Genomic DNA, 14,516 nt, shown 5'->3' on the forward strand with positions numbered 1-14,516 from the left:
TTAACTATACGAAGTTGGTTTAGATTATGTATAACGGCTTAATTCTCAGAGTTTTCAATTATGGACAAGGTCCCAGAGTTTTTCTGCATTTGCGGTTTCCTCGTTAACAAAATCTTGTTGTGTCTTTTTACTTTTCTATTTCCGCAATTATAATTGTTTTTATTATAATTAAAAGTAAAATACACAAACGTTAATTCCTAATTACTTGATAGCAATCCTTTAGTGTTTGGTTAAGTCCGAACCTATTATCGAGTAATCATACTGCATTGTCGTATTGTCTCGATCTCGTATCCATAGATAATCATACAAAGAGTGAACCGACTCGTTGTATTATCTTGACTCAGTCCATAGACAATCATTTTCGGAGAAAATACTTATAGGTGAAAAAGTTTTAGATTGAGGTATATTTGGGTACCCTCGTCTTTCATATAGTCTTTAAAATTAGGGTTTGCTTTCAATCAAAGCTAAAATAGCTTAGTAACAAAGCATTCAATATTTACCTTTAGATGAAATCCTGATTTAAGATTCAATCTACGTCTGCTTAAAACCAAAGCAATATCTCTCTACCGTTAGATGGTCTTAGCTTGTTACACACAAATAAAATATACCTTCATTTAGATATGGTTAACCATACCTAAACGTGTATATTGAGTTGGCTCAATAACAACTAACCGAAGTTAGCCATATGAACACTTTTGTCTTAACCAATTCATCTAACACATCTAGATCAACTATGATGATCAATCAATCATGAAAGATAATCAAATGAATCTAATTGTGTTTCACATAGAGTTTTTCAATTGTTCACTATCTCAGAAATATATATGAACCAATTGAAACAAAATCGGATTGATTTGTAAGAATCAATTCAAGAACATTAAGCCAAAGTTTGCAAAGATTGGATTCCTTAATTCATAAATGTGTTTGTTCATGAGTATGAAAAACATACTTAACCAATTTTAGAACTTTAACCACTAAATTTGCAAACAGGTACGCAAACTATAGATTTCGTACTTTGGTCATGTCCAGCCGTTTGCAAACGGGTATGCAAACAACTGTCCCAGACCGAACTCAGGTAGAACTGTTCGCATATTAGTATGCAAACAAGGTTCCCGGACTTTACAGTTAAAACCGTTCGCATACTAGGTAGGCAAACAAGGTTCCCGGACCTGAATCATACCAAAACATTTTGCATACTAGGTTTGCATACCGTGATGTATCCAGACAAAGGTTTTTGTTCTAAACTCTCATTTCAATCATTGAAACATCCTTAGAAGAAGACAATAGCTGTCTCACACAAACTATTAACTTCAAGTAATTTTCAAGTGATTGAATGATCAATACGACACATTCCAAGTCGACATCAAATGATTGTCTCACACAAATCATGTAAGATGTTTAAGGCAATTTTCACATGATCATCTTTTGACTTAATACTTAGTTTCCAACAAGTAAATTGTTTCCAACTAAACTCGTCAAGAATATGATGAACGTAGATAAAGCAAAAAGCTTCCCACACATATTTCGATAAATAGATAACCGAGTTAAACTCAACTCGAAATATCAAATGTGTATAATGTAAAAGTCTATATAGTTATACGACTTAGTCTCATTAGGAGATAGAATATAATAGACTTCTAAGTGATAGATAAATTTTAGTCTCCACATACCTTTTATTGATGAAGTTCCTCCAAGCTCTCCTTAGTAGATCTTCGTCTTAAATCGATGAACGCCGTGAAGTCTAAAACTCAAATACACATTCTATCCTAATCTGAGACATAGCTATAAGTACACTAGAAATCAAGACTATAGTTTTGATCAACTAAACTTGACAAACAAGCTTGAGATAGCAACGCTTGCGAGTTCAGCCGAGCAATGCTATAACAATCTCCCTCTTTATCAATTTTAGTGACAAAACTATCAAAACATATGGATTACAAAATAAATAAACTGTGTAGATTCTCATCCATCATGTTTGATTTCCTTGGCTTTTCAACATTCCTTGAATTCTACGCTACTCCAAGTACTCCGGCGATTTTGAATGTGTTCAACTCAACATCATTGTTGTTGAAGATCTATAGCCATGACAATAAGAAAACAGTTGTTCTCAATCACTGTTATACGCTACAGTGTCATAGTATTATTACACAACATCAAAGTCCAATTGCATCACAACTTTGACAATAATACTACGGTGATATGTATCACTCCCCCTTAGTCAATACTTCATCTCACAATGAAAACCACTCCTCCTTACATAATGATCTGTAAACCATATCGATAGACACATTTTTGTGTCTAATTTATCTCGATTCTATAATTGATAGTGCTCATTTTTGTACTTATTACGGTGTTTTATGTTTGTGTAGGTATTTTTGGCCAATAATCATTTTTGGAAAATCGGCTCGAAAAGTTGGTAAAAGCGCCCGGAGGACAGATGCTATTCGGACTCTCACTATGGATAAGGGGTACCCAAATTACTAAGGGGCACCCTCAGGACACCCCAAGGTAGCTGCTAAAGGAACCCCTACTCTGGATAGGGGGCGCCTCTTCCTCTTCACAATTCGAATCGAAATTCGGCGGGAAAAACGGCAGCAGTCGTGAAGGTTTGGAATTGGATTTCGCAAGGGATTCGACCATATTCGATTGCAGATATTTGTTGGGCTGGACTTTCTGGATCACAACAGGGATGGTAGATTGATTGGACTCAACCAATTGAGGCTGGATAAGCCGCGAGAAGAAAACAGAGAAGGAAGAATTTTTCGGGCTCTGTTGAGACTATATTTGGCAGTTACGGGTGATTTGAGGGAAGATTACCCTTCCTGAGATTCGTATCAATCTAAGAGAGGAACTGGAATGACCTGTACAGCTCAGAAAACGAAACCAAACGCGAACCTAAGCCTAAAATTTTGACTAGAATGAGACCTATAGGGTAACGAGCTTAATAGGAAAGTCGTTCGAAGAATATTGGTTACTCTTTTGAGCATACTTCTAAGTTCTTGAAGGTTTCTGTGAGTTGAATGCGTGACTGCGCCGCCTTATAACCGGTGAGTCCTTGGGTATCAAATCTCCACTAAGCTTCCCTCGCCTCGATTCAACTTACTTTGACTCGGATTGATTCCAGAGGGGTTTGCTCAGATTGTAACGAGTTCCTTTTCGAAAGAATATAAGCTGGTCTAGAAACAATCTAAGTGGAGCCATCATGCTTTTTGTTTGCTAGAAATTTAGGTTTGATTTGGTTGAGTCATCCTTGTTTTGTGTTTGCATAGAATTCCCTACCTTATTCTATTGCATGGCTGAACGTAAAAGAGACGCCCTAGGTAGATTTGTTAAAGAGAAACCTAGTAGTTCTAAGCGTCTTGATTACCTCAATTTAGAAAGTCCGATTCATTAAGATTCCGTTTTTGAACGTCCGTTTGAGGAAAAAATCCCTGATAGTCCAATAGCGCCAGAAATGGCAACTTTGAAAGCCTTGTTGAATCCTACTAGGACTACTCGTCCCTCGTGTATCAGGTTACCTGAAAATGAAGCAAATTATGAACTTAAGCCTGGAACCTTACAGTTGCTCCCAATCTTTTTAGGGAAAGAAAATGAAAACCCCTATTTCCATGTTAGGGACTTTGAGGAAATTTTTAGTACCCTGAAAATTAGAAACCTTGATGATGATGCTTTAAAACTCAGGTTATTCCCCTTTTCCTTAAAAGATAAAGCCAAGTCGTGGCTGTATAGTTTGGCTTCCGAATCAATTGAAACCTATGAACAACTTACATCTTCCTTTTTGAACAAGTTTTTCCCTAGGCACAAAATCTCGTCTATTAGGACGCAAATCTGCACGTTTACACAACAAGAGGGAGAATCTTTGTATAGGTATTTGGAAAGGTTCAATGATTTATTAGCCCAATGTCCTCATCATGGTTTAGAAAAGGTTAGCTTAGTTCAGATCCTTTATGAGGGTTTAGATTATCCCACCACAACTACAATAGAGTCCATGTGTACAGATGGGTTTGAAAACCAAACAGTTGATGATGCGATGACATATTTGCATGAAATTGCCAAAAAGACCCAACAATGGGAAAGCAATAGGGTACCCCAAAAAAATATTCTTCTAGGCAGAGGAAACGTTAATAGGGTAGAAGGAAGCTTTGAATCAGATGCCAAAATTGTTGCTATAGCGAAAAGGTTAGAAGCTTTAGAAGTGGGTCACACTAGTGGTAGATTTGAGCCTTTTTGGGAAGGCTAGAATAATGAAGAGCAAGCCAATGCTCTCTATAATTACACTAGGTATGATAACCGTCAGAAGTTTGACCCATATTCAGAAACCTATAATCCTGGTTGTAGAAACCATCCGAACCTTTCATGGTCTAAGGGACAGAGTCAAGGTCAGTTTAGTAATTCTAATGCTTCCCCAGGTTTCGGTTACACTAAGAATTCATCAGGCCCAGAAAACAAAACGACTAGCTTAGAGGAATCTCTTAAGATGTTAGCAAAAACTTAGGATATGTTAGCACAGAGCCAAATTAGTTTTCAACAGGAAACCAAGCAGAACTTTCAAACCAATGCTCAGAGCCTTGCTAATCTAGAACTTCAAGTCGGCCAAATAGCTAAGACCTTAAGTGAGAGAGATAACGGAAGGCTCCCTAGTCAGACTACCCCCAACCCTAGAGGAGTTCATGAAGTAGGTGCAAAACCATCGAATCAATTGAATGCTGTTATAACCCTTAGGAGTGGTAGAGTAGTAGACAATCAGGTAACCATGCCCGATAGTGAACATACTGTAGTTCACCCCTCAGGATCTCATCCCTCAGGACCACTAACTGAGGGGACTGATAAAATTTCCGATGATGCCTATTCGGTCCCTGAGAGGTCTGATTCTGTGCCTAGAGCCCCATTTCCCCAGCTATTAGCATCAACAAAGAAGGAATCGAACTTTAATGACATATTGGAGGTTTTTAAGCAAGTTACCATAAACCTTCCTTTATTAGATGAAATTAGGCAAATTCCTGCTTATGTCAAGTTCCTTAAGGATATGTGTACGCGAAAGCGAAAACTTAGCGTCCATAAGAAATACTTTTTAGCTAGTCATGTAAGTTCAATCATTCAGAACACTACCACTCCAAATTACAAAGACCCAGGTTCCCCAACCATTGCTTGTACAATAGGTAAACACCGGGTAGAAAAAGCTTTATTTGACTTAGGACCTAGTGTGAACTTACTGCCGTACCATGTGTACTTACAGCTAGGACTTGGTGAAATGAAACCTACTCAGATAACACTGCAGTTAGCTGATAGGTCTGTCAAAATTCCTCGAGGTGTTATCGAGGATGTTCTTATTGAGGTCGACAAGTTTATTTATCCAGTGGATTTCGTGGTCCTAGATACCCAACCTGTCCCTGACCCAGAGAACCATATACCTGTGATTTTAGGTCTCCCATTCTTAGCTACGTCTAATGCGATCATAAACTATCGAAATGGCGTGATGAATTTATCCTTTGGTAATATGACTATCGAAATGAACATTTTTAATGTTAGTAAGCTACCTTATGAGCTAAATGACACATGTGTTAAAGAGGTGAATATGATAGAATCCTTAGTTCAGGAGTCATTACCAAACATCTTTTCTGAAGACCCATTAGAGAGTTGTCTATCCCATTTTGGTTTAGATTTTCACGATGATAGTACCATTGAACAAGTGAATGCTCTATTAGATTTTAACCCTGTGTTAGACACTGATAGATAGAAAGCTAGGTTCGAACCATTACCAGCTTCTGAGACTACCTCAGTTCCTTCCTTAGAAGAGCCCCCTAAGTTGGACCTCAAACCATTACCAGATAACCTGAGGTATGTGTTCTTAGGCCCATATGAGACTTTACCTGTGATTATTGCTGCAGACTTGGATAGTGATCAGGAAAGTAGGCTAGTAAAAGTACTTCAAAATAATATGGAAGCTTTAGGGTGGTCTATAGCAGACATTAAGGGTATTAGTCCTACCGTTTGTATGCATCAGATTCATTTAGAGGAAGACTCCAAACCGTCTAGGGAGATGCAACGTTGACTGAACCCTAACATGAAAGAAATAGTTCGAAAATAGGTGCTTAAGTTGTTAGATGCGGGTATTATCTACCCAATTTCAGACAGTAAGTGGGTCAGCCCCGTTCAGGTTGTTCCTAAGAAATCAGATATCACTGTAGTCCAGAATGAGGATAATGAGTTAATCCCAACCTGAGTGACCACGGGATGGCGTGTTTGTATCGACTATAGGAAATTGAACAAGGTCACAAGGAAGGATCACTTTCCCCTTACTTTTATCGACCAAATGCTAGAGAGATTAGCTGGATATAGTTTCTATTGCTTTTTAGATGGCTTTTCCGGATATAATCAGATCGTTATTGCCCCAGAAGATCAAGAGAAAACCACTTTTACATGTCCCTTTGGTACATTCGCGTATAGACACATGCCTTTCGGGCTGTGTAATGCCCCTGCGACTTTTCATCGTTGTATGGTGAGCATATTTTCTGATATGGTAGAACGGTCTTTAGAGGTCTTTATGGATAATTTTTCAGTGTTTGGTTCATCTTTTGATGAGTGCTTGCATCATTTGACATTAGTGTTGACTAGGTGTAAGGAAAAGAATTTAGTGCTTAATTGGGGAAAATGCCATTTCATGGTTAAATCAGGAATTGTTTTAGGGCACATCATTTCTTCAAAGGGTATAGAGGTAGAAAAAGCCAAAGTTGACCTTATTAAGACTTTACAGGTCCCAAAAACCGTAAAATACATTAGGTCATTCCTAGGACATGCAGGTTTTTACCGTCGATTCATTAAGGATTTTAGCTTGATTTTTAGACCTCTTTGCAACTTGCTTGCAAAAGATGTTAAGTTTGTCTTTGATGATGCTTGTTTAGAGGCTTTTGAGAAGCTTAAAAATTTACTCATTACCGCTCCCATAGTCCAGGAACCCAACTGGAACCTACCCTTTGAGATTATGTGTGATGCTTCAGATTATGCTATTGACGTTGTGTTAGGTCAACGAGTAGACAAATTACTTCATGTGATTTACTATGCTAGAAAAACTCTGAATGATGCCCAATTGAACTATACAACTACCGAGAAGGAACTGCTAGCCATCGTGTTTGCCTTGGATAAGTTTAGATCCTACCTATTAGGTTCTAAGATCGTAATCTATACCGATCATGCTGCTTTGAAATACCTTTTGTCTAAGAAGGACACCAAACCTAGATTGATTGTTATAAGAATTTTCTCCAGACATTAGAGACAAAAAGGGTGCTGAAAATGTAGTAGCAGACCACTTATCCAGGTTAGTTGTTAGTTCCCCTAGTGATGCTCTTCCTATAAGGGATAGCTTTCCTGACGAACAATTGTTCTTTGTTTCCCAATCACCTTGGTATGCAAATACAGTGACTTATCTTGTTACTGGCCGTACCCCTCAACATTGGGGTAAACAAGATCGTTCTAGGTTTTTAGCCGAGGTTAAGCGTTTCTTTTGGGACGATCCTTATTTGTTTAAGTATTGTCCCGAATAGATTATTAGGAGATGTTTACCTGAGAGTGACCAGTCAAGTATTCTCTCCTTTTCTCATGAACATGCTTGTGGAGGTCATTTGAGTGCTAAGTAGACTGCTGCTAAGATATTGCAGTGTGGATTTTACTGGCCTTCACTGTTTAAAGACTCCCATAGTCACTGTGTTTCTTGTGATCGTTGCCAGAGTTTAGGAACCATTTCCCATAGAAATATGATGCCTTTGAACCCTATTTCAGTGATTGAGGTCTTTGATGTGTGGGGCATTGATTTTATGGGTCCATTTCCTAATTCTTTAGGTTATCTTTACATACTTGTCGCTGTAGACTATGTGTCTAAGTGGGTTGAGGCGGTTCCGTGTAAAACAAATGACCATAGGGTCGTAATTAAGTTTTTGAAAGATAATATACTTACACGTTTTGGTACACCGCGAGCTATAATTAGTGATGGGGGTTCACACTTTTGTAATAGACTGTTTGCTCTGTTAATGAAACAATATGGTATTACCCACAAAGTAGATACCCCGTATCACCCACAGACTAGTGGTCAGGTAGAGGTTTCCAATAGGGAAATCAAGCGTATTTTAGAGAAAACAGTTAATTCCAATAGGAAAGACTGGTCGTCGAGGCTTACTGATGCCTTATGGGCTTACTGTACCGCGTTTAAGACACCCATTGGAATGTCACCCTACCGTTTAGTATTTGGAAAGGCATGTCACTTTCCTGTTGAGTTAGAGCATAGAGCCTATTGGGCTATTAAGCAGTTGAACTTTTCACTTGACAAGGCAGGAGCTCACAGAAAGCTCCACCTCAATGAGTTGGACGAGATTCGTAGAGATGCATAAGATAGTGCTAAGGAGTATAAGAACAAAATGAAACTTGTGCATGATAAGAATATTTTACGGAAGTCATTTTCTCCAGGTCAAAAAGTTCTTCTGTATGACACTCGTTTGCATCTATTCCCCGGGAAACTGCGTTATCGGTGGACCGGTCCTTTTGTGGTCCGTACTGTTTTTCCTCATGGCGCTATTGAGATTGAGACATCAGATGGTACTAGTTATTCAAAGGTTAACGGTCATAGATTGAATCCCTTTTTAGAGCCTTTTCCTACAGGTGATGTTAAGAAGGTCCCTCTGGAGGACCCTGTTTACCCTTGATTGACCATCGAGGCGATTTGTATGTTGTATAATATTTTTGTCAGTTTTTGGTTTCACTTCACCCAGGTACTATCTTTCCAAACTCTCTCTTTATTATTTCCTCATGTTACTTATATTTTTGGTTACTGTTCTTTCATGCGCAACATTGAGGACAATGTTAGATTTAAGTTTGGGGGTGGGGTAGAAACTTTTTGTTTTAAATAAACTCCAGAGCCTAGAAATTTATGCATATTAAGGATAACACTAACCAACCTAAGTGGATGGAAGAATTTTGGTTGTAGGAGTTGAGGAACCAATCTGAATAGATGGAAACATCTAAAGAGTCTATTCATAAAAGCACAGAGCTCAGGTGTTAGAAATAACATGATAGTTTCACCATATCTCGTTGAGTCCTTTTCACTTCTATTTTTATTTTATTTTGTTTTTAAACTATGTTTCTCTAAGTGATTAGATGGGGCTCACGATTCAAGTTGTTACCAATGCTAGGGTGAATTAGAATGATTGAGATACAAAAAAAAAGTTGAAAATAAATAAATAATTGAGACGAGACCACCAGAATAAACTCAATAAAGTCGACCACTGGTACCCTTGTATATGCCAGCTGAGTTGACATAGAGTTAGGATTATCGACCACTGGTTCCCTTGTATATGCCAGTGTGTTGATATTAGTCAGACTAGTATCTCAGTCCATTAGGATAGGTTCATTTTGGCGGAGGCCTTCAGACGGATATGAGAAACACCGTTCACCTAGTAAACATCAAAACCATCTATTTTTTTCTCTATATCCATCTTCTTGATCTATCCATGTGATTAGTTTGATTCCGAATATGATGTCCATAGTGCAACTATCTGAGTAAAGCTCTGTGACTTATATATGAGTTTTAGTATGCTTGAGTGCAAACTCGTGTACAACAATTGGAATTTTGCATCAGGGTACTTCCTCCTGTAGTCAATAAGTATGCCAACCAAGGAGATTCTTTAGTGCCTTCCAAGGTTTTGCATAGATAGCTAGGGTCTGGAGTATAAAGGTTTTGTGGGTATACCTCTGGTAAGCCCTCCCGAGACTATAACTCGGCCACTAGGGCCACCTAGGGATTTAAAGGCTTATTGCATACGCTAAATGCAATCGACGATGCCTGCGTCAGTGAGTTAGGATTTTATTTTTCAATTTCATCTTTGCTCGAGGACTAGCAAATAATAAGTTTGGGGGTATTTAATAGACACATTTTTGTGTCTAATTCGTCTCGACTCTATAATTGATAGTGCTCATTTTTGTACTTATTACGGTGTTTTATGTTTGTGTAGGTATTTTTGGCCAATAATCATTTTTGGAAAAATCGGCTCGAAAAGTTGGTAAAAGCGCCCGGAGGACACATGCTATTCGGACTCTCACTATGGATAAGGGGTACCCAAATTACTAAGGGGCACCCTCAGGACACCCCAAGGAAGCTGCTAAAGGCACCCCTACTCTGGATAGGGGGCGCCTCTTCCTCTTCACAATTCGAATCGGAATTCGGCGGGAAAAACGGCAGCAGTCGTGAAGGTTTGGAATTGGATTTCGCAAGGGATTCGACCATATTCGATTGCAGATATTTGTTGGGCTGGACTTTCTGGATCACAACAGGGATGGTAGATTGATTGGACTCAACCAATTGAGGTTGGATAAGCCGCGAGAAGAAAACAGAGGAGGAAGAATTTTTCGGGCTCTGTTGAGATTATATTTGGCAGTTACGGGTGATTTGAGGGAAGATAACCCTTCCTGAGATTTGTATCAATCTAAGAGAGGAACTGGAATGACCTGTACAGCTCAGAAACGCGTAGAGAAGAGTTTGGAAAGTGGAGAAGTCCGAGACTTTTTGCGGAAGTAAAGAGAGAATTAAATCGAGTATTAAGGTTCCTGTTGGCTATAAAAAGGTTGCTTCAAGTCACAGAGAGGGGCAGACAACTTTAGGAGAGGTTTAGAAGAGAACATAGAGCAAAAATCACGAGTTGCAGGAAAGCTGTTTTGCTGGTGCTGCTGAAGAACACGAAGAACATCAACCCACGCCCAACTGTCGCAGAACACTGTCGTTGTTCTACAGCACTTCGCTTCTATCGTTGCTGTAGCATACTTATTCCTTCTGTTTCTTTTGTAACAGTCGATCTGCAACACATATAAACGTCGTGATTGAACTGTTTTACTCCCTTTGAGTCTCTTCACCTTTGAAAACACCTTTTAAGCAATGGAAAAATATTTTGAACATGTTTTTGATATGAGGAGCTAAAACCCATTGCTGAGGCGATAGAGGAAGCTATTTTTCCAATAAAGAGTGGTATTTTCTATTTATCTTATTTATTACAGTTATTTATATGATTATTTGCCTTGTTTGAGAATTGTTTTAATGATTTTTATTCAACAATTGTGATTTCCATTGATGGTATATGCTTGGACTTAGGTTTTTGATATCCCATGCTTCTGATTTACACTTGTTATTTTAAAAATCTACTTGTTGGAACATCTTAGAATCAAATTAAACGAAAAAATTGAATAAATATAGATATTGGATTTAAATCACTTTGAACTTGGAAAATAGTGGAATCTTAGCCTCAGTGTTCTTTTAATATTGATAACAACATCATCTTTGTTTGAGTTTTCTATTTTTGTTTTAGAATTTAAGTCTATATTTTATCCTTCACAAGTCTGAGAATCGAACCACTTTTATCACTATCTACAATCACATCACATATGTATGTAGTGTGAACTACCAATTAATTCTCCCCCTTTTTGTCAATATAAATTGGCAAAGGTACGAAAACTACGAGATGATAATGAAATTCTCAAAGAGATAATTCATGACTAAAAGAGAACATATCAACTTTGTTTTGATGATTTCACATAGTTGAAACTTATTGTATTCATCAAGGAGTTTAAAAAATATACAATATAACTCCTACAATATTCCACAACCACACTCCCCACAAAGATATAGCAATTAATCACAAGTTCAATTAAGAACTCTTCCCCATAAAATGTCATTCCCTAAAGAACAACAAGAGCGACCTTACTTTTAAAGAAAAGAAGGATTTATTTGGCCATTAACAAATTACATGAAACATGAATTTGTATCCATAAAACTCGAATAAATTAATCACAAGTAGACCTTATAGATTAATTTAGTCGGAAATGCTCAACATAAGAAAACTTACGGAGCCATACAATATTTTCACATAGAAGTGGATCAGAGAAAGATCAATACTTCGAAATATTCCAAAAGTTCATCCTATCTTTTATAAATATTTGCATAAAGACATAATAGACTTAACTGTTGAGCACTATGAGATACTCATAGTTCACGGACGTAAACACACATATCCCCATAATATATTTTTGCAATATATAAAACCAATAAATATTAATACTGCAAAATCATCTTCCAAACAACTTAGAGTTTAAATATATAAATCTAAAAACATTGCAAGAGGAAAATTGTTGGCGATAGCTATTTGTAATCACAATATTTGCTATTCCAAACCTTAGTTATCCTTCTTAAACTTAAGAATAAATTCTCATAAGAAGTTTCCTAGATAATATAAGAAGTTCAGACTTCTTTGATAGCTTCATACCTCTCCATGAATCCATCACAAAAGGTATTATCGATATCCTTGATCCTTTTGACCATAGAAACTCCATGTTCATGAGTTAGAACATTCACCTTTCGATCAACAATGCGAGCAAGTTGCTTGGCATTGATGCAATCATAGATGAGCTTCTTCTGGTTCCGTATCAGGACCTTTTGATTTTCAAATATTTTTGTATGACCATCAATGAGATGATTTATTTGCAGTTGTATGTTTGCAAATTCGACCTTAGAATCATTCTGAAAATGAATTAAATCCTCGACTGATTCAGCAATTGACGAGTTGTACTCTTTAAAAATACAGGGGTCAACAACCTCACCCAATATTTTGTTTAGGAAATCTATATGGCCAAACTCCAATATAATTCCAAGAGAATCAACTAGACAGTCAGTATCAATCAATAGAAATATATCCAAGAGTTGTATCTCAATTTCTCAAATCAATCTGCAATCGAACAGATAAAAATATGTGAGCCAGATTAATATGAGAAATAACTTAGATGGCCAAAGACCAATATCCAAGTGACAATCAATTTATATCAACAACCAAATTTTGGATTATCTAATTGATTAAACTACGCACAACCTGTAATATTTCAAGTATATAAACAAATATAATGCGAAAAAGAAATAACACAGCCAACATAAATTTTGTTAACGAGGAAACCGCAAATGCAGAAAAACCCAGGGACTTAGTCCAGATTTGAACACCACACTGTATTAGGCCGCTACAGACACTAGCCTACTCCAAGTTAACTTCGTAATGGAATGTAGTTGAGCCATAACCAATCTCACACTGGTCAAGGTATAGTCGCGTTCCTTACGCCTCTGAATCCCAGCAGGACTCTGCGCTTAGCTGATCTCACCCACAACTAAGAGTTCCTATGACCCAGATTCGAAGACTTGATAAACCAATCTGTCTCACACAGAAAATTCTATTGAATAGATAAATCTGTCTCCCACAGAAATACCGATGAGTTTTGTTCCGTCTTTTGATAAATCAAGGTGAACATGACCCAATTGATTCACCAGACTTATATTCCCGAAGAAAATCCTAGTAATATCAATCACCTCACAATAATCTTAATCGTATGGTAGCGAAACAAGATGTTGTGGAATCACAAACGATGAGACGAAGATGTTTGTGACTACTTTTTATCTTGCCTATTGGAGATTAAATTTCAAGCAAATCTTAGAGAAGATAGTACTCAATACGATAAAATAAAGCAAGATCAGAACACGCAACTATAGAGAAAATAGTTGGGTCTGGCTTCACAATCCCAATGAAGTCTTCAAGTCGTTAACCTACAAGGTTTTGGAAAAAACCTAAGGTTAAAGGAGAACCGTCTCTAGTTGCAACTAGTATCACACAGTAGGTGTGGGGATTAGGTTTCCCAGTTGCTATAGTTCTCCTTATATAGTCTTCACATCAGGGTTTGCAATCAATATTACCTTGGTAACAAAGCATTCAATATTCACCGTTAGATGAAAACCTGATTAGAATCAGTCTAATATCTTTCAACCGTTAGATCGAACTTATCTTGTTACACACAAATGAAAAGTGAATTCATTTAGATATGAGTAATCGTACCTAAACGTGTACACCTTGTTGGCTCAACAATAGTTAACCGAAGTTAGCCATATGAACATTTTTATATCAACCTTATTCATCTTAACCATAACTAGTTCAAATGACTCAAATGAAACTAGTTCTAGAGTTGAACCTAAACGTGTAAATTGGGTTTTCTCAATAACAACTAACCGAAGTTAGCCATATGAACAGTTTTGTCTTAACCAATTCATCTAACACTTCTAGTCAACTATGATGATCAATGAATCATGAAAGATAATCAAATGAATCTAATTGTGTTTCACATATATTTGTTAAATTGTTCACTATCTCATAGAAATATATATGAACCAACTGAAACAAAATCGGATTGATTTGTAAGAATCAATTCATGAACATTAAGCCACAGTTTGCAAATATTAGATTCCTTAATTCATAGATGTATTTGTTCATGAGTATGAAAAATACACTTAACTGACTTTAGAACTTTAACCACTAAGTTTGCAAACAGGTACGCAAACTATAGCTTCCGGACTTTGGTCTTGTCCAGCCGTTTGCAAACATGTATGCAAACAACCGTCCCAGACCTAACTCAGGTAGAACCGTTCACATATTAGTATGCAAACAAGGTTCCCA

At 37.2% G+C, this 14,516-nt stretch overlaps 1 pseudogene; it reads right to left on the reverse strand.

Annotated features, from left to right (window-relative positions):
• Positions 1 to 3,818: 3,818 nt before the first annotated feature.
• LOC113292068 lies at positions 3,819 to 3,918 on the reverse strand (annotated as a pseudogene).
• Between the last annotated feature and the right edge of the window lie 10,598 nt (positions 3,919 to 14,516).

This window comes from Papaver somniferum, chromosome 6, assembly GCF_003573695.1.
Source record: "Papaver somniferum cultivar HN1 chromosome 6, ASM357369v1, whole genome shotgun sequence".
NCBI classification, from domain to species: Eukaryota; Viridiplantae; Streptophyta; class Magnoliopsida; order Ranunculales; family Papaveraceae; genus Papaver; species Papaver somniferum.